The sequence below is a fragment of the Protopterus annectens genome, chromosome 1.part1 (genome assembly GCF_019279795.1).
Source record: "Protopterus annectens isolate FY-2018-M chromosome 1.part1, PAN1.0, whole genome shotgun sequence".
In the NCBI taxonomy this organism is placed as follows: domain Eukaryota; kingdom Metazoa; phylum Chordata; order Ceratodontiformes; family Protopteridae; genus Protopterus; species Protopterus annectens.
Genome location: NC_056726.1, coordinates 1,172,146,785 through 1,172,169,146, shown reverse-complemented (window position 1 = coordinate 1,172,169,146; position 22,362 = coordinate 1,172,146,785).

The following is a 22,362-nucleotide window of genomic DNA, read 5'->3' as shown; positions in this document are numbered from 1 at the left end:
AAGCGTGTGTGTCTGTGTGTGTGCATGTGTGCGTGTGTGTGTGTGTGTGTGTGTGTGTGTGTGTGTGTGTGTGTGTGTGTGTGTGTGTGTGTGTGTGTGTGTGTGTGTGTGTGTGTGTGTGTGTGTGTGTGTGTGCGTCAGCTACTTGGGCAGGGACACGAAGCACTGGTTGGACAGAGGCAGTGCTGGAGATTTTGACCACTCAGTTGAGATCTTAACCCTATAACTGTGCCAGTGCGGAATCTTATTGGGGATCTGGAGAGAGAGGGAGAAACCAGCCTCAGACTGAATATGATCTCTGTGTGCTCTTAAGGGATATTGTACTTTACTGTCTGTGTACTTGTCATCATCCCAATGTGCCCATCCCTCACTGGTGCTAGTGGTGAGGATTGAGGCTCCTTGATTACTGGGCCAGTGCAGGAGCATCGCAGGAACAATCAGCATTACTTACTGTTGGTAGACTCTTATTCAAACTGGTCTGAGATTGATCTACTACCTAACTTAACGTCCACTGGTGTTATCACCAAGTTGAAACATCATTTCTCAGTCCATGGACATCCATAGAAGCTTATCTCTGACAATGGTACCCAATTAACCAGTCAGTTGTTTCAGAAATTTGCAAAAGAATGTGACTTTGTACATGTTACCATTAGTCCTGAATATCCACATTGAAATGGTCTAGCTGAATGTGCAGTGCAGTGCAGTGCAGAGTGCAAAGCAATTACTAGAGAAGTCAAAGCATGACAATACCGATGTCTTTTTGAATTTACTCAGTCTCAGAAACATACCCCATGATGATATACTTGGCTCACCTGCTCAGAGACTTCTATCTAGGCAGACCAGAACAACCTTTCCTATCACTTTCAGTTTGTTGAGGCCTAAAGCTAAAAACAAACAGAGCAATCAAAGCCCATCTATTCAGAAATAATTCTATCCAGAAGTCCAGCTATGATAAATCAAGCAGATTTCTTTGTCTATTGAAAGAAGGAGAGACAGTAAGGATACAAATGGCAAAAGGTTTCAACCGGATTGTTCAAGTAACAGGTATATGTACCAAGCCAAGATCCTACTTTGTAGAATCTGAGTGTGGAGTACAGGAGAAATCACAGACATCTTCCTCTATCAGAACTGATATTGCAGCATTGTTCCTGTGATACAGACTCTAGATCTCACAGCAATCAAGACAATGTTCCTTTCGCAGAACGTGTCTTAACTCCTACTTCCATTCCTGATGATGTTTCTGATGTCCCCAAAGTTGAACATTCATCAGAGACAGTCCCAGTTGCTAGACCTAATTCTAAATTCTATGTCACATGATTTGGTCATATCTCCAGATCTAGTGTGAAATGCACAGCAACCTGGAGAAAATTGTCTAGATGTGTTTAGTTCTGTATAATTGCATGTCAAAGAATTATTTTGTATCAAACTGCATGTCAATGTCATCAGTGATGCATAACTTATTTCATAAAAAAGGGAGGATGTAGAATATGTGTGTGTTGTACCTTTAAGAAGCATTTACAAGGACAGCATGTGTATATACATAGCAAGCACATGCTAGCTTCAGTGCCACTTTGAGAGTGCAGCCAGAGTGTGAGGTGTATGCCAGCGATATTTTGTTTATAAGTTTATCTAAGTTAAAGTTACTAAGCCTCAATCATGATGTGTTTGTACATAATAAAGCTTCTTGAACAGAACCCACACGTTCATTTGTTTTATCCTGACCAGATGAGTGACAGTGATGATTCACTGTAAAGTAATGATGCAGTAATTTCACATGTCATTGAGAATGCCAGTAAATATCTGGTGGCTTTGGCATAGCTGAAAAGAATTCTACTCAAACTGACCATGGAGTTTGAGCCCGGTCTGGAACATCAAGCATTTTAAGCATTTTAATCATCTTTATGGAAGAAAATTGCTATCCACCAGCCATTGCTTTTGCTTTACATTCTTAATCCATGCAAGAGAAGTGCCTTATACTTGCTGCAATGATGCAGTTGTGGGACCTTTTCTGGGGTTGGGCAAGGATACAGTAAAGAGATCAAGAGAAAAACATCATTCTAAGGCAAACGGGCAGTTCTCGTTACTGTAAAGGATCGGAAGATGGAAAGAGAGGCATGTCCATACACTGGTGTTTGATATTTTAGTAATACGTATTTTCTACTAATTGGTGAGCATGTAATTGGCACTGATACTATCCCTGATGTCATTAGTGTTTTTATAACATGTGATATGTGAGGAGGGGTATAAGAATGTGTAATTGATGGTATTTTAATGGATTCTGAAGAAGTTGTATTATAGTCTATATGAAAGTTCTAAATCCTGTAATAAAACGTGGGGAACATTGGTTCTGGCTGTAGATCCTGTTTCTGTTTGTTTATGGACTCTTGGTCTTGCCTTGTGGTGTACCATGTCTATGTATACTTCCTCAAATATGTTCACTTTGTTAAATTTGGAGAGCTTATGCACAATCCGTAAATACAAATAAGTGTCTAGTGATATATTGATTTTGAATTGATTTTAATTAGTCATGTTAAATTGATTGGATTATATAAATGGAATGGGAGTATGGGATACGTTGCATCTGATGAAGTCTTTGTATTGAAGACAAAAATGTGGTGATTGTAGTTAAGACGTTCATGTGTTTTGTGGATTAAAGAAGTGTTTATTCATTATTTGGCCGTGGACTCTGTTTTTTCCTTCCTGGGTGCTATTGTATGACTTGGTTTATTGTTTTTTTGGTTTTGGCACCTTTCTCTTTGTATTTACATATTTACAAGTTTAACTTTTGAGATATGGAAGGAGACAGCAGTGTTTCACCAATAGAAAGAGGCAGACCATACAAAATTGGCCAAATAAGGAAGCTGATTGGTCAGCTTTCACAATTGATTGATTGGTTAAGTGGAGCAAGTAAATCAATCAATGGTGGAGGTTTTATCTATACCTCAAAATGGGCAGAATCAGGAAATAATTAATGGAATGCATGCTAAACGAAGTGAGACGAATGGAGCATGTGGCGGTTTTGGAAACCAACAGACGATTTGGACTGCAAACAACTGACTAACAACCGAAAATGAATTTGAGCAGACACCAGTACTTTTAAAAGGGGCAAAAAGAGAAGATTTGAGGGACAACAACCCAGAAACCAAAATTCAGCCTGCTCAACAAAATAGAGGTGACTGCTTTTCTTTCAATACAAGTAGAACTGAATTAAAAGACTGGTTGTTTGGGAACTTTACATCTAAATTTAGAGACAATGGAGAAAAAGTGAAACCTGTAACTGATACTTATAATAACAAGCTCAACAAACTGTCAAATCTTATGTTGAGACGTAGAACACTAGAGATTGAGAATACATATTTAAAGCACTGTTTGAAGGTATTGTACATAAAGGTTTATGTGTTTGCAAGTATCCCAACAATGTGCAACTGGGGAGTGATTTCCACAAAGAACTTCTAGATGTTTTTAACAGGTGTGGGCTGGATATAGTAAGGGCAATTATAAATGAAAATGAGAGACTTAAGGAGGCATTACACAAGGAAATAGAAGAAGTGAATGAGCACATTAAAATGACTTAATATTTACTATTGCTTCTGAAAAGGAGAAATATTTTAACATAAGAAAAGGTATAGATGATAAATGTGAGAAATTAATTAATAGGAAATTAAGAAAGTTGGAAAGGGACGTAAATCAATATAGAGAGAATAGGAGTTACCCTAAACCAAAACATTCCAAAATATATGGTGAAAGTAATATGCAGAACAACAATAGAAGTGAAGAACATCATTTTAGTGGAGAAGAACAGAATAATGAGGACATAGGAGATATTAATGATTTTTCAGAATATCCACCCCTTCGAAGATCAGAAAGATAAAAAAAAAAAACTCCACCCATTCAATGCCAACAACATTTTTATTGTAGGGGAGGGACAAGGGGGAGAGGGAGATATTAATGCTGGAAGGTACATTACACTTTAATGTAGAGAACTTTTTGGAAGTGATTAGTAGAAACAATTATAGGTATGCTATGAATAACTTTAACAGCTATAATTGTAGTAATACTGAAATGGTTAGTGAACATTTCAGTTTACTTTCCAAAGGCTTGAAATTTATTCCTCAGAAAAAAAAGGTGACCTTACCAGAACGATTTTGGATTTGAAGATGTTTGTGAGAAAAATAAATTTATGATTAATATTGCTACAACAAGCAGGGACAAATGATATTAATTTAAGAAAGAAGAATACATTTAACTTCCCGCTACATCCGCAGCTAAAAAATTTTGAAGGTATTGTAGAGAAGGAAATTAGAAAAGAATTTTCAAAAGTTAAGTATAGGCCTAACCTGAATACTGAAGAGAAAATAATTTTAGCTGAGTTAAGAAATAGCAAAGACATCAGGGCTATGAAACATGATAAGGGATGGGGGATAGTTATAATGGATATTATAATGTATGAAGGTAAAATGAATAACATTTTAGGTGACACAAACAAATATATTATTGTATCCAGGAACAAAATTAATATTTCAAACAGGAAAATTGACCTGGCCTTAAATTATATGTTATTGGAGGGACTTACTGATTAGAGTACTTACAATTATTTGAAAAATGAAAAAACAAGAATTCCTTCTATCTTCAGAATCCCTAAGGTCCACAAAAAATGAAATAGGCCCTCCTTTAAGACTGATAGTTGCTGCTGAAGGATCTAAGCTGTCATCATTGGCAAAATATGTTGATGTGAAATTTAAAAAGTTATGGTTCAAAAGGAGCAACATTTTGAGGGATTCCTGGGATTTTTTCCGGAAAATTAAGCAAGAGTTGTATGATGACAAAATATTTTTTGTCACAATAGATGCAGTAGACGTATTCACAAGTATCCCCCCTATTGAAGGTATGGTGTTGTTAGAGGAAATGATATTTGAGGACAATAGTCTTAAACATAATGAACAACTAGCTTTTCTGAATTTAACGGACTTGGTTTTGAAGTACAACTACATATACTTTAAAAGGGAATTCTTTCAACAGACCCAGGGGGTAGCAATGGGCGCTGCCTGCGCCCCTACCTATGCCAATTTAATATTGTCAAAATGGGAAGAAAAATACATTCTTCAATCTGAGTATGCTGATTGCTGGGTCCTATATAGAAGGTTCTTGGATGATATTTGCAACCTAGGGACTGTTTCTTTAGACAAGTTGGAGGAATGTATTACTTTTCTGGGGAATACAGCTTATCTTTTACAATTTACTTATAATTACTACTACAAAAAACTCCACTATTTAGATGTAGAAATATATAAAATTAATAATATTTTCAACTCCAAGATTTATAGGAAGGACATGTTCTCACCTTCATTTTGAAAGTGCACATCCATTCCACTATAAAAGAAATATTATTAAGGGTCAATATGTACGTGCTAGTAGGATGACCTCTGCTGAAATAGACTTTGAAAAAGAATGTAAGTTTTTGGAGTGTCTATTTAAGGACTAGGTTACCCTGTAAATATGATACAAGATGTCAAGAAAGAGGTCACAGAAGGGAGAAAAGAAAGATTTAGACCCATCCTAGGAGAACCCTTTGGAAGAGAAAGCATAGAAAAGAAAAATTGTCAGGAAGAAAGTTTTAGTGATGCATTTATAAAAGAGTATAATGGAAGTTCAAACTTAGGAACATCATTCAAAAGGAATGGGAAAGGTTTACAGGTTTGACAGCACAAAACCTAAAAGATTTATTGGAACAAAATAATAAGAACAACAACATGTTTAGAAAAAAGAAAGGGACCTTTAAATGTGGCTATTGTTCACAATGTGCATATATTGGGAGTAAAGAAAATATTTTTTGGCCAGTAGGAACAAATGGATTGAATGAAAGAGTTTTCAAACGTTGGTTCCAGCTTGTTTTTCCAGCCGTGGTTTTCGTGGTTACCAAGGAGGTTCATCCTGCAGTTGTTTTTTTGCTTACTAGTTTTCAAACTGTCATTCCTTTGGTTTAGATTACCTTGTGACTTGTGAAGAATGTGAGTCTTTCTATGTAGGGAAGACAGAGCGTAAATAAAAAAAAAAAGAATTTACGAACATCCTTACAACATTCAAACAAAAAAAGAAAATAATGCCATATTTAAAGACTCATAAGAATGTGAAAATACCTGATTGTCATTTTTGTTTTTGAGGAAGTTAAAAATTATATGAGAAGGGGGCTATGGGAGGAAAAAATGAATACAGGGAACTGTGGTAGCAAATAACACTGCAAGCTAATGTCCCCCCCTGGATTAAATGAGAATCTCCATAGCCTCCCTATTAAAAATGAGAGTGGCAAAATTGTGATATAATATAGTTTACTGTTTTATTATTAAAAATATATTAAAAATGTATTGTTAAAGGCAGTATATTAACTTTTTCTTAGTGTTCAGCTGTACTGAGTTTGTTTGGTTAACAGAGAGAGCCTTTATGACATTTAATATATACATGGTTCACACAAAAAAAAACTTTGTATACATATTAATATATATATATATATATATATATATATATATATATATATATATATATATATATATATATATATATATATATATATTTAATACTTGGTATAAAAACCTGGCTTGCACAAATATGTTTTTTATAATGTTATTATTTATGCTTTTTTATAAGTATTAAAATATTTCAATGTTTTTATCTGACCTGGGGATATACCTGGTAATATTTTATGAAGTGTCTAGTGATATATTGATTTTCAATTGATTTAAATTAGTCATGTTAAATTGATTGGATTATATAAATGGAGTTGCAGTATGGGATACATTACATCTGATGAAGTCTTTGTACTGAAGACGAAAATGCGGTGATTGTAGTTAAGGCATTTATGTGTTTTGTGGATTAAAGAAGTGTTTATTCACTATTTGGCTATGGGCTGCGTTTTTTTCCTTCCTGGGTGATATTTTATGACTTGGTTTATTAGCTTATGTACAGTGCTTTAGTAATACAGAATGACTGCAACAGAGCTCCTGTCCTTACTCAGATTTACTTGACAACACAGCATGGATGCAGCACTCCTCAGAAATTATAGCAGCTGGTGCTCTTGCATTCACAGTTTGAGTGGTTACCTCAAGTTGGAGCTAAAGGTGGTCATTCCTATCAAGATGATGTGTGAAGTGTTAGAGGAACTGCGTAGGAGTCATTTAGGTAAAGTCATCATGAAAGATTTGCTTGTAGCTTTGGGTGGTGGTGATGAGCAGATTAGCAAACTGAGTTGCTTGCCACTAACTGCTTGGAGTGCAAGTATGTTTAAATGTGCCAGAATCAGCACTATTTCTTCTTGGTAACCGCCTGCCAGTTCATGGCGCAGGGTTCATTTCATTTCGCAGTCATTCTGATAGCTGGTCTTTTCTTCCTTTTTCTTCGGTAGTGCTGAATAACTACTCCTCGTGGCAGATGTGCTTCTGTTGACATCTTCAGTCACTGCACACATGGTAGAAACTTTGAAGGAGTTTTTTATTTGTAGGAACAGGTGTGTTAGAGCAATTTGAACCTCGACAAAAAGCCACAGTATTTAGCTGATTTCAAATTTTTTGAGGAAGAAGTGGGATAAGGCATATTCCTTCAGCACAGTAATATCAAGTCATCAAATAACTGCTGGAGAGGTACATGCATAGTTTACAAAACACATAAAGGAGGAGGGACATTCAGAAAATGACCCTAAAAATAAAACGGGAAATTCATGTTTGCTTGATAGAGGCAACAACTAAGCACTTTATTGCTCTACTGTTCCTGGGTCATTCACTTCATACTGGGTTGTACCTTCTTTTTGGGGGGTCCTCTTGGACCTCATTTATACCAGCCAGACCTTCAGTGCTCCATGGCCACATCAGATCTTCCTGCATCCTCCCCCAGACATGCTCTGGTGTTGCTTGGACCAGTCAAGGCTCTTAATAGCATCTTGGGAGCTTGGCTGCTTGTGCTTCTGTCCAGTGTTTTTTATTTTATATGCCATACCCACTTGTTCCATTCCACACCATTTCACACTCTATGGTTGTGTCTCAGGGCAACTACCTTTGCTGGATCATACTTGCTGTAGTGTGTCACTAGTGAGCATCTTTCCCCTGGGATGGGCACACCCATCCCTCCCTCCTTTCCTCTGTGTCAGTTGCCTGAGTTGTTTGAAACTGGATTGTATGGGCCATAGTTAGGGCTTTATAACTCTATGCCACCACAGTGGCCCAGAGTTACATCATCTTGAAACCAATACCAGCAGATATGTGTAAGAAAACAGACGAGTATCAGACTGTATGCAGGTGACACCTGTGATTATTATGAAAATGGGGGGGGATCTATTATACAGTGATGAGTTCAATCCAGACCACATTTGAAGATACCACATAATCAACGGAGGGTACCTGGTACGTACATTGAGGAGCTAGGTCATAGGATGCTGGGCACCTCTGCCATAGTTCGAGATTTACCACTGGCTCAGGTATGCCCAGCAGTGGCTGTCCATGCTCACCTGCAACCCACCTTGTAGGAGGACCCATGTACCATAACTAAGGAGCCAACATGTTATCCAGCTTTGGAAGGGGGCATCTTATAAACTAGGTATAAAAGGACTATTATTACTAGCCCTGTAAAAAAAAAAAAAAAAAAAAAAGTAGAGCTGTTTCTTAACAGAAATGCAGCATATTTAATTTATATTGTGTTGTTGACTGAGTAAGTTTCCTGTTTAATTGGTTTAGGCTGTCTGACTTTTTAGGTGGGCTTTTCCCCTGTTATGACTAAGTAAATCAACTAAATGAACAGTACTCTGTATCATATGATAATTACGTGCTGTACTTTCATGTTCCACAAGAGAGAAAAAACACTACAGGGCTGGTTATTACAATGTTAGTGAGAGGAGAGCCAAGGTGCTTTCACATAGAAGGCAAAAATAGCTTTCAAGAATGCCACCTTTCTAGATCTTACCTCTTCAAAGTCCCTGAAATGCTTTTCTTGATTCTTGCTATTTTCCTGTATAACTGTTCTGATCAATACCTGCTCTGTTCTCTAATATTGGCATATTTCCTTGTATCTTCAGTATGTTAGCTTCATTGCAGCAAATAATGTTGATATACTGCATCCCGTGCGAGTGAAGCCAATGACATCTGCACAGTAAGTCATCATCATCATCATCATCTTCTTTCGGCTGCTCCCATTAGGGGTTGCCACAGTGGATCAAATGTTTCCAATTCTTCCTGCCCTCTGCATCTTGCTCTGTCACGCCAACCACCTGCATGTCCTCTCTCACCACATCCATAAACCTTATCTTAGGTCTTCCTGTTTTCCTGTTACCTGGTAGCTTCATCCTTAGCATTTTTTCCCAATATACTCAGCATCCCTCCTCAGCACATGTCCAAACCAACGTAATCTTGCCTCTCTGGCTTTGTCTCCAAACCTTCCAATCTGAGCTGACCCTCTAATATACTTATTCTTAATCCTGTCCATCCTCATCACACCCAGTGCAAATCTTAACATCTTTAACTCTGCCACATCCAGCTCTAACTCCTGCCTTTTTGTCAATGCCACTGTCTCCAACCCATTAACATAGCTGGTCTCACTATCCTCTTGTAGACCTTCCCTTTCACTTTTACTGGTAATCATATGTCACAAATCACTCCTGACACTCTTCTCCACCCACTCCATCCTGCCTGTACTCTCTTCTTCACCTCTCTTCCACATTTACCATTACACTGAACTATTGATCCCAAGTATTTAATCTCATCCACCTTCACCACCTCTACTCCTTGCATCCTCACCATTCCTCTATCCTCCCTCTCATTCACACATATATATTCTGTCTTGGTCCTGCTGACCTTCATTCCTCTTCTCTCTAGAGCATATCTCCATCTCTTCAGGGTCTCCTAAACCTGTTCCCTAATCTCACTACAGATCACAATGTCATCTGCAAAAATCATAGTCCACTGGGACTCCTGTCTGATCTCGTCTGTCAACCTGTCCATCACCATTGCAAATAAGAAAGGGCTCAAAGCTGATCCTTGATGTAATCCCACCTCCACCTTAAATGCATCCATCAATCCCACCGCAGACCTCACCGCTGTCACACTACCCTCATACATATCCTGTACCACTCTTACATACTTCTCTGACACTCCCGACTTCCTCATACAATACCACAACTCCTCTCTAGATACCCTGTCATATGCTTTCTCTAAGTCTATAAAAACACAATGCAACTCCTTCTGATATTTTCTGTACTTATCCATCAACACTCTCAGAGCAAACATTGCATCTGTAGTGCTCTTTCCTGGCATGAAACAATACTGCTGATCACTGATCATCACGTCCCTTCTTAACCTAGCTTCCACTACTCTTTCCCATAACTTCATGCTGTGACTGATCAGTTTAATCCCTCTGTAGTTACTACAGCTCTGCACATCCCCCTTATTCTTAAAAATCGTTACCAAAACACTTTTTCTCCATTCCTTAGGCATCCTCTCACTTTCCAAGATTTCATTAAACAATCTGGTTAAAAACTCCACTGCCATTTCACCTAAACACCTCCATGCTTCCACAGGTATGTCATCTGGACCAACAGCCTTTCCATTCTTCATCCTCTTCATAGCTATCCTTACTTCCTCCTTGCTAACCCATTGCACTTCATGATTTACTATCCCTACATCATCCAACCTTCTCTCCCTCTCATTCTCTTTATTCATCAACCCCTCAAAGTACTCTTTCCATCTGCTCAACACACTCTTCTCGCTTGTGAGTATGTTTCCCTCATTATCCTTTATCACCTTAACCTGCTACACATCTTTCCTAGCTTGGTCCCTCTGTCTAGCCAATTGGTACAGGTCCTTTTCTCCCTCCTTAGTGTCCAACCTTTCATACAACTCTTCATATGACTTATCCTTAGCCTTTGCCACCTCTCTCTTTGCCATGCACCTCATCTTCTTATACTCTTGTCTACTTTTTTCATCTCTCTGACAATCCCACTTCTTCTTTGCCAACTTCTTTCTCTGTATTCTCTCCTGTACTTCCTCATTCCACCACCAGGTCTCTTTGTCATCCTTCCTCTTTCCAGATGTCACACCAAGCACCTTTCTAGCAGTCTCCCTTACTAGCTCTTCTGTAGTTACCCAGCTATATGGTAACTCTTCACTGCCACCCAGTGCCTGTCTTAACTCATCCCAGAACTCCACCTCACAATTACCCTTTTTCAATTTCCACCATTTGATCCTTGGTGCTGTCCTCACACTCCTCCTCCTCTTCTTGATCACCAACGTCATCCTACAAACCACCATCATATGCTGCCTAACTACACTTTCCCCAGTCACCATTTTACAGTCTCCAATCTCTTTTCAAACTCGCCCTTCTACATAAGATATAATCCACCTGTGTGCATCTTCCTCCACTCTTGTATGTCACCCTGTGCTCCTCCCTCTTGTTAAAATATGTATTCACCACAGCCATGTCCATCCTTTTTGCAAAATCCACTACCATCTGACCTTCTGCATTCCTTTGTTTAACACCATAACTACCCATCACTTCCTCATCCCCTCTGTTCCCTTCACCAACATGCCCATTGAAATCTGCTCCAATCATCACTCTCTCACCCTTGGGTACAGTCATCAGCACTTCATCCAACTCACTCCAAAATGTTTCTTTCTCGTTCATCACACACCCAACTTGTGGAGCATATGCACTAACAACATTCGTCATTACACCATCAATTTCCAGCTTTATAAAATTCACTCTATCAGACACTCTTTTCACCTCTAAAACTCTCTTAGCATACTGTTCCTTCAGGATAACTCCTATGCCATTTCTCCTCCCATCCACACCATGATAAAAAAATTTGAACCCACCTCCAATACACCTAGCCTTACTCCCCTTCCATCTGGTCTCTTGCACACACAATATACCAACCTTCCTTCTGTCCATCATATCTGCTAGCTCTCTCCCTATACCAGTCATATTGCCAACATTCAAAATTCCGACCCTCAGTACCACAGTCCTAGATTTCTCCTCTCTTCCTGCCTTTGGCCATGCCTTCTGCCTCTTCTCCTCCTTTGGCCAAACAGTAGCCCAATTTCCACCAGCACCCTGTTGGCTAACAGCACTGGTGGTGGTCGTTGTTAACCCGGGCCTTGACCGATCCGGTATGTACATATTTATTGCTGTCCGCATGAATAATTTGGTGAAGTTTTACGTTGGATGCCCTTCCTGACGCAACCTTCCCCTTTTATCTGGGCTTGGAACCGGCACAAAGAAATGCACTGGCTTGTGCATCCCCATCTGCACTGTAAGTACACTGCCTTTACAGTTCACAGCAGATAGGGCTTAATATGTCCTGTAGGTGGCAGTGCTGTGCTGTTTCTGAAGCTATTGAGGAATGAAAAAAAATAGAAAAAAGAAGTAAAGAGGAGTTTCCAAAATGAACATTTGGATACTGTAATACTGTGTAAGTGCTAACTGTTTCTTGCTCAGGGTGTATGTAGAATGTAACATGTCATCTATGTGCAGTAGTACTGAAATGACACTAAAGAAAACTAAAGAACTTGCTGAAAATTATTGCAGTTGAGTTACGGCACTTGTTGTTGTCTTTTGGCTTTTCCCGGTTAGGGGTCGCCACAGCGGATCTCCGGTCCACTAATGATTGGCAGTAGATTTTCATGAACACCGAGGTGCCAGCTCAACATTCAACCTTCAACGAAGGCATGCCCATTTGCGCATGTCTTTCGAACACCCACCCAACTGCGGGGAGGACACGCAGACTCCACACAGAAGCCACTCCCCGCACTCCAACCGAGAATCAAACGGGAGAACCTCTTGCTGTGAGGCAACAACGCTACTGCTGCACCACCGGGGAATTTGGAAATAATATTTCAATTTTCTTTGCTATAATTTCACAGCACACCTTCAGTATAATGTTATCATAATCTGATAATGAAACATGATGAGGTAATATTTTCATATAAATGGTGAAATATTCTTTATACTTGTTAAGTGAAAAATCATTCCTCAAGAAATATGAAAAAAATATCTGTCATGCATCAGTTCTGTAGATGGCTGTGTTGAAATAATGTGGTAATAATTCATAAATGCAAGGCAATTCTAAGTTCATAGGTATATACTAGGCTAACAACCACTAGGGTCCTTATAAGTCTAGCCATGCATCCCAAATGTGATTCACAAATTTGATTTATATAGGGATTATTTGCTGACTGCCTCATGCCTTGCATGTGTACCAGCTAGCTATCCAGAAAGTTCTAAAGGGTTTAATGTCTAGTTCCATAAGTCTGTTTACAATGCCTGAGTAGGGAGGGTTTTGTAGCAAATGGTTTAACCAGATCTAGGTAGACAATATGCACCACTTTCCCCTCATCTACTGCCTCAGAGACCTTTCCAAAGAAGTTCACTAGGTTTAGTAAGCATGATCTTTCTTTGACAAACTGGGATGGATCCAGTGTCTGCAGGTGTCCTGTGCCCTTGCTGATAATTTCCTTGATAGCTTTTTCATTGCTTTGCAAGTAAGACTAATTGGACTAATGGGTCTATAGTTTCCAGGGTCTTTCAAAGGTCCTCCCTTATGAATGGGGTTGACCATTGCAGTCTTCCATTCTCATGGCACAAATCCTGTTTTAAGACTGTAGCTAAACAGTGACTAAACAGTGACTCCAAGGGTTCTGCTAAGACATATTTGTTCAGGAGGCATCCCAATATGTTATTAGGGCCCAATGAGGCTGTGTTCTTGGCTTTTGCAAGCACAGCCAGTGTATGCTCCCTAGTTAGAGTTGGAGAGGTTATGTTTGAGGGTATTTCCTGGGGGAAGGATGGAGATTAGAGGGGGTAAAGTTGGAACTGAATTTCTCCACTAGCAGATTTGTTATATCAACGAGCTCAGTAAATGCAGCACCATTAGCACACCGGTTCAGCACATTGCTGCGTGCTGCTCTTGAGGTTTCTGACATAGATGAAGAAGGCCTTATGGTTATCTATCATCTGGAAGGCTATCTTAACATCAAAGTTGGCTTTGTTTGACCTAATTAGCCCCATTAGCAACCTATTTAGTTTGATAAGAGAGTTTTTATCTATATTGTAATTATCCTTCATGATTTTTGCCATATTCTTTTTTCTTTTTGTTGCATATCCTGCTGAATTTGGGATGCCACCAGGTTGGTTTGTTTCTGGGACTAGTTCTGTGTTTACTTGTGGTAGGTACAGCAGCCTCAATTCAACCATTGACATGGTGGTACAGAGTTTCTGAGAGCAATTCAGTGTAGGCTGCTGTGTTCACGGGGTTTGGAGGGACACTGAATTTTGACAAACCATCACTTAATAATAAGTAGTTTGCCTTGGAATAGTTCCTAACCATTGGTTTTACTGGGATTACAGAGTTGATTTTGATTTTGAAGGAGTCAACTTTATGGTTAAACCTTACCAGGCAGGATTAGACTTGGGGGGGGGGGGGCTGCAGCATTCTCCCACATTTGTGAGTAAATGTCCAGTATGTTGGAGCCTTTAGTAGGTGCATTTACTATTTGTTCAAGGGTTTCTGTGTTTATAAAGTCCAGGAATCTCTGTAACTGTAGATTTAAGGCCACATAGGATTGATTACATATCAAATACATAGATTTAATGCATGTTTATGACTAAACACACCAAAGCAATCTTCTATCCAGCCTCCTCTATGCCTCTCCCATCTTGAATAATCTCCACGAAGCTGATCTAAATAAAATGGAATTTTGCTACAGCAAGATTACCAAGTTTGCTACTGAAGCCTCATATAGGTCCAACCACTGCCTATCCCTTAAGCAGCTCAACTGGCTTGAGTTGCCTCATATACTTCTACTCAATCAACTCTCTATAGCACACAAACTCTACTACCTTCCTGAGACAGCACTTCAGCATCTAATTCAGCCCCACATTCCCTCTAGAGCCTTAAGATCTAGTAACCAGAACCTCATAACTGTCATCCAACATAAAAACGATGCTGGTAAATTCCTCTTTGCCAGCACCATTGCCAAAACCTGGAACACACTACCAAGCCAAATAACTTCTACCACCTCCTTTATTCATTTCAAAAAACTCCTGAAAACCCACTATTTAAGTAACTGGGTATGTTCATGCCACTCACCAGGCTAATCCATACCAAGAGAATGTTTCAGTGTACAGCTAAGTATAAACAGTTTTCCCCTGAAAGCTTGTGAACCCGGTGATATTTACCTGCAAAATATAACTGTAAAAAAAAAAAAAAAAAAATACAAATGCTGAATTAAGTTTATTATGTACCTCAGTGATTGTCTGCTGTAAGAATTATTAATCGCTAACATATTATGTATGAATGCTATATGTACGCTCTATTTTTTAACTCTCTCATGTACTGTATTGTATTGTGGAGCTTTTCTCCCCAGGCCTCTGCCGAAAATGGACCTGTGTCCAGTCGGACTTTCCCGGTAAACAATGTAAAATAAAAAGTAAACATAAATAAATAAATAAATAATTGTAGGATATAGAATTACTAGTCTACACAGGAATATTTAAGGTCTCCCATGAACAGGTTATTAGGATGGATGGTAATTGTCTCCAGTAGGTCCAAGTATGCATTGTTAGCTTCTTAGGATATAGAAAGTAACCTGTAGCTAGCCAAGATATGGTACTGTATTTTGTCAATGCTGTTCTTCACTGGATGAAACTCCAGCATGTCATCCTGTTTGACCACCCTAAAGGTATGCTTGTTACCTTTAGCCCTTGTCTGTTCAGCTACTGGTCTAAACATGTGGAAGGCACTGAAACCTTGCACTGACAGGGTACATGTGGCTGCTTTAAACCATGTCTCAGTAACTGCACAGATGTCTATATGCTCCAGTGTGAGGAGGGCTTGGAGAGTGTGGTTGTTTTAGGCTCCTTGCATTGAGCAGTAATCCCCTTGAAGTTCAGTTTATTTGATTTTGCTATGTTAGTAGGTATGTCATTTTGGCATTGCCTAAAAAGGCACTGTGGGGTGGATAAAGTTTTAGTGAGTAGTCAGTTTACTGGAGCTGCTCAGAGGTTGGCAACTATCCACAGAACTGCTGTGTATCCAAACTAAATTCAAAGCATCTGTTGATATCTGCTAAGAAAAAAGTATCTGTTTATCCTGGATTGCACTTTAAATCCGTTATTTATTTTTTTACTGTATTTCTGCTTATTTTTTTAACTGCTTTTGTTGTTTTTGCTGCACTTATTATTTTAGCATAGGCTAGATTCAGACTTGCTAAATCTAGTCTGTTTGGCATTATCTGAGAACTAAATCCAGCTGTCCTTCATAAAAGAGGACCCCCCTGCACCTCTGTGGCAGAAGAGTGTGGAGATTGTTGGAATAAGGCTCAAAATTGAGCATTAGTATTAGTTAGCTTGTTTAAAAAGTGCTTAACTTCACTTCTATTTAAGCCCTGTATTTGTACGCAGCTGCTCACTTCACAGTGGGGGTTAGTACCAATGGTTATAGATGCAAAGGCTTTGAAAGACAATTTTTCACCTCTTCTGAGGCTTCCCTGCTTCTCTGTGGGCGACTCAATTGCACACCGCTGGTCGGAAAGCAACTCAGCTATGCATTTTGTGGCATTGCTGCAGGTCTCCATCCCATAGTCTCCCATAATATAGTTCATTATTATTAGTCCTACAAATGAACCAGACTCATCTAGCTCACTCCCCACTCCTTGTCTAAGAATACTCTCAACATAATGGATGGACAGTTTTCCACTGTTTCTCCAGTCACCCTGATAGAGATGGGCATCTTGAGGCAATGTAGCAATTGCCTCATGTATACTGACAACCTATTACTCCTAAAACATTGAAATTCAACACGCAAGAGATGTATCTATACTTTGATCTGGAATATATGCTCTCACTCCTAAAACATTAAACCAGACACTGAACAGGTTGTCAGTACACATGCTTCACTTGTTACACTAACCAAGCTCACAACACACAAATGCTCATATTTATTTTATTTTATTTATTTATTTATCATTTGTTAACCGGGAAAGTCCAACTTGGAACAAAGCCAATTTTCAGCAGAGGCCCGGGGAGAAATGCTCCAGATGCATGTCTTTGTAACGTGGGAGGAAAGCGGAGCACCCGGAGGAAACCCACATGAATGCAGGGAGGACATACAGACACCACACAGAAGGCACCCCAGCTGAGAATCGAATGGGAGAACCTCTTGCTGTGAGGAGACAACGCACTGCTGCACCACTGCGCCGTCCATATGTGGAGGTACTCTCCAGAAGTATACCTGAAGAACAGAGACCTCCCAAGAGCAAACAGTCTACACACAATACAGTCCCAGCAGAGTCCACTACACATAAAAACACACACATCTGTGTCTCACCCAACAAGCCCCTAAGGCAAAACACCTCAAAATTTAGCCATAGGCAACTCCATTGTGAGACACACAGATGTCCAACTCATCAGGCTGGACAAGGAGAAGCTCACGCTTAACTGCCTGTCAGGTGCTAGGATCCATCAAATCACACACGCACTCAAGTCTCTCAGTAACTAATGCTGTTATGACTCTGTCATAGTCCATATTGGAATGAATGATTTGAGACGTACCTTACTGGACTATATGAAGAGCAACATGACTGAGCTCTCTGATTATGTGTCCCAGGCAGGTATGTCCCAAACCTTAAGCAGCATTCTACCTTCCCAAAGATGATGCCATAATACAGACAAAAAAATGATTGACTTTAATAATTGGCTTAGTTTCTGGTGTTAATCCAGGGGGATCCAGTATCTGTCAGCCTAGGATGATATGGTTGATAGACCACGCTGCTTTGCCAGAGATGGTCTTCACCTGTCACCTCTTGGCTTTTGGTTACTGGCAAACATACTTGCCTACCCACAGTGCCTTTTTAGGCAATGATATAAGAACAAAATTCCTGATGTAAAAATATCCTCTGAAGATAAACTCAAGGTTATGCTGCTTAACAGTAGGAGTCTAAATAAGAAACTGCATTCTCTGGAAGCACTCCTTACTTTGGAAGATGTTGATGTTTGTACAATCATTGAGACATGGTTCAAGGCCACAGAAATCACCCTGGCCATGCAAGACTACAATGCCTTCCACATGTTCGGACCTCAAAATGAATGTGAAAAGACCAAAGGATAGGGACTATCAATCTTCATCAAAGATAAATACACCTTAAGACTGGTTAAACAGAGCAATCCCCTCAAGTTACTTCAAGTACAACTAACTGTAAGAAAGACCTAGCTCTAAGTCCCCCACCATGAACCATGATAACCACACTGCCTACCTGGACCTACTTGAGTCACTCACAATACAACCAAACACTCTGGTTATGGATGACTTTAACTATCCTTCCATTGACTGAGAAACATATACGAGTTCAAACATGCTCGCCTAAAAGTTCCTGGACTTTGTTAACATAAATGCCCTGCAAAAGATAGGTTGTACCCCCCGGAGCTATCAGGGTGAAATTTTTCAATAAAGCAAACTATAGCCTCCTAAGGATGGCATTCATAGCTTCATACCCCCTGTCCCCACTGACAGCAAGGACTCCTAAATTGAGGTATACACTAATGCCCTGTGTAAACACCTATTCTATTGATTCAGCTGTACCGGAAAGGATCAAAGCAAGGCCCTCAAGAAAAAACAAACCACCCTGGTGGACATCGAGCATAAATAGGTTATACAATAAGAGGAAGAAAATGCTTTCCAAAAGCAAGAGGGAAAGGTCTCAACAGTGGAAGAACACCCTCCACAGCTTGAACAGTAAATTAGACATTTTGTAAAATCCTATAAGGCTAACTACAAAACTAAATTAGCATCCCTAGCTAAGGATAATCATAAGGCATTCTTTAGTTACATCCAAAATCTAAAGGGAAAGGCTCAGATTTGTGCAGAGTTAGTAGTGGATGGTGCCACCCACACTGAACCTGTAAAAATTTCCAACCTACTAGGAAACAGGTTTGGTGAAAACGTCACCCCCCCGTCCCCGTCCCCGTCCCTACCATTCATACCCCATAGCTTGCCTATCACCAGTCCTCCACCTAGTATCTCCAAAGAGCAGGTCATAATCACACTCTCCAAGGCCAAAAACACAGCCTCTGTGGGCCCTGATAACATCCTAGGCTGCACACTAAATGGTTCAAACATGAGGTAGAGAAACCACTGGGTACTCTCTTCAACCACAGTCTAAGTACTGACTTTGTCCCAACCAAATGCAAAACAGCAACCGTTATCCCCTTGTACAAATGGGGTCCATCAATTGACCCTGGGAACTATAGACCCATAAGCCTAACCGGCCTTATCTGCAAGGCCATGGAGAGAATCATCATGGACCTTGTTAATAAAGATGAAGGAGACCTTCAAACACTTGACCGACCCAATTTGGTTTGTCAACGGTAGATCATGCCTGTTAAACCTGCTGGACTTGAGAATGTCACCAAAGCCCTGGATACAGGCAAATCAATGCATACTGCCTATCTAGACTTAGCCAAGGCCTTTGACACAATCCCCCACTCAGGCATCATTAAGAAACTCACCCAACTGGAGATCAACCCATATGTCATTAGATAGGCAGCCAACTGACTCACTGACAAAATATACACAGTCAAAGTTGGGGATTCCACCTCTACCAGCAGAACTGTCACCAGTGGTGTTCCACAGGGATTGGTGCTTGGCCCTCTACTGTTTGGGATCTATTTTTCAGAAGTTCAGGCAAAAATAGATGGTCTGTGGCTGACAAAGTTTGTTGATGACTGCAAACTGGGAGCAATCATTCAATCTCTGAACTATGTCAACATACCACAAAATGGGCTTATGGAGACAAATGATTGTTACCAAAGCCACGGTCTTAAACTCAACACAAAAAAATACATTATCATTCCCTTCAGCAAGGGGGATGTCCCTGCAATCTGCAATATTAATAATAACACCCTAAGTTCAGACTCAGTGGTGAGAGATTTGGGAACACAGGTTGATAGTTGCCTTAACTTTAATCAGCATGTATCCACAGTGGTGAGAAAGGCCTCCTACACTGCTCATCTCATAAGTAAAGGCAGAGCATCCAGAGTGAAGGAGGTTATAACTCTCCTGTACTCGTCTCTCATTAGACCAATAATAGAGTATAGTGCTCCCTTTTGCATGTACCTCCCAGACACCTGCAGCAACTGGACAGACCTCAGAGGTTTCTCATTAAGAATATTCAGGGTCTTCAGCACATGTCCTACATGGACAGACTGAAATCACTGTCACTGTCACTGTACTCTGTATCATATAGACTGCTTAGAGTTGACTTGTGCCTGGCCTACACAACAGTACTGGATCCTGCCTTTGTGGAATTGCTACACATCTGCAAGTCAAATGGGGCAAGATTCACTTGATCTAGGGACCTTAACTTGGCTTGTAACATAAATAGGACTCACTGGACAGACAGATACGCCTCACAGAGGTTGCCACTCCTCTGGAATAAACTACCAATTCACATTAAACAGAGCTCCTTTATGACCTTATTAAATTGTTGTTGTTGTTGTTGTGTCTTTCGGCTTATCCTGGTTAGGGGTCGCCACAGCGGAACTCCGGTCCGCTAATGTTTGGTAGTGGATATTTACGTGCATTACCAGCCCTGACACACAACCTTCAACGAAGGCATGCCCATTCACGCATGCCACACAGAAGACGCTCTAGCTGAGAATCGAATGGGACAACGTCTTGCTGTGAGGCGACAACGCTACCGCAGCACCAGGACCCTATTAAATTGTAACTTGGACAATTGGATGGGAAACCGCAAATTTACCCCGGGGGTTCCACCTGTGTCCCTCCTTGACAGGGACAGTCTGTGCTGATTACACATTTGCACACTAATATAGACTGTTTCTCCTGGTCTATAAGGATTTGGGAAGCAAGTGTATAACATGGCTAGGCTAGTAATGGCCCCAGGGCCATTAGCATAGTAACCTCCTATGATCATATGATCCTATAATCCTATGATTGAAAGCCTACTGGAGACAGTGTGATTGATTAACCATGTCCTCCCAAGCTGATAAATATTGGATTCCCTTAGAATGGCACTAGAAAGGCAGGTAATCAATCAATCAATCAATCAATCAATCAATCAATCAATCAATCATCTTTTGCTCATATTATGGCATTGTCCTCAGTGATGGTAATATGCTACTCAATGCTAGGTTCGTACCAGCCTGATACATATAGTCTGTGAGCTCCATAATGTCTCTCTTCATATAGTCCAGGGAGGTACATCTCAGGTTATTTATACCTACATGGATTGTGATGGAATCATACTGGTTTCCTTGGTGTATTGACTTTTGTGTGTGTGTGTGATTTGGCAGATCCTGGCTCCATATATGCAATTAACCATTATCTTCTCCTTGTTTAACCTGATCAAGGGACATCAGTATGTGTTACACTGGAATCTCCTATGACGAGAATCCTAGGAAGTGTGCTTCCTTGCCTTAGGGGCAGTGTTTGGGGCTCCATTGCGTGTGACTGTATGTGTGATGTTAGGTGTTTTTTTTTTTTTTCTGGGCTTGCTGCGGCATAGCTTTGGCAATGGACATTCTAGGCGATTTTTGTTGTTTAGGAAGATTGCTTTTAAGTAACGCAACATATTTTGTTCTGTGTGTGTGTGGTGTGTGATATGTGAGGTGGGTGTTGTGTGTGTTGTTTCAACAACTTGCTGTCCATCTGTATGGGAGAGTTTAGCCTCCAGCGGCAATGTGTAAGTACACCTCTCTCATACTGTATTTGTTTTTTTAAGGATTAAGTGGTTCTTGATAAATATGAGACAACTGATACATTGTCTGAAGATGCCCATATCCACCAAGCTGGCTAAAGAGATGTTAAGAAATTGCATATCCATGCTGTCTAGTCCTTTGATTGGTGAGCTACAACAGGGCGGTTTATTGGAGTTAGAAAGCTACTAAGGGTGCTTTCTTGGTGCAAACTAATAAGCGTGCTTTATTGGGCAGATTACATTAAACAATATTAAATTCTACTAACTTTAATGTTTATACAACACTGAATTCTAAATCTATAGGTATTGCCACTCGACAACCAACTAGCTGATCTCAGGTTATTGGTGTGCAAGGTATTTGCTCTATATTTACTGCTTTACAAGGTACAGTTTTATGGGCTGTTCTGTGGGGGAAATTTTCTTTGTAAGTGCTTGCTACTGTACTGCATACTAATAACCATTGCTATGCAGTGAGCAGCTCAGTGCAAAATTTACAGGAGTACAGAAAAAGAAACAGAAAACTAGTGAGCCCTCTAGCCAATAAACCACTACACCATGAGCCCTTTTGTGTGTTTCACAATTCTGCTAGACCAGGCAAACACCTTCTGCCACAAGATGA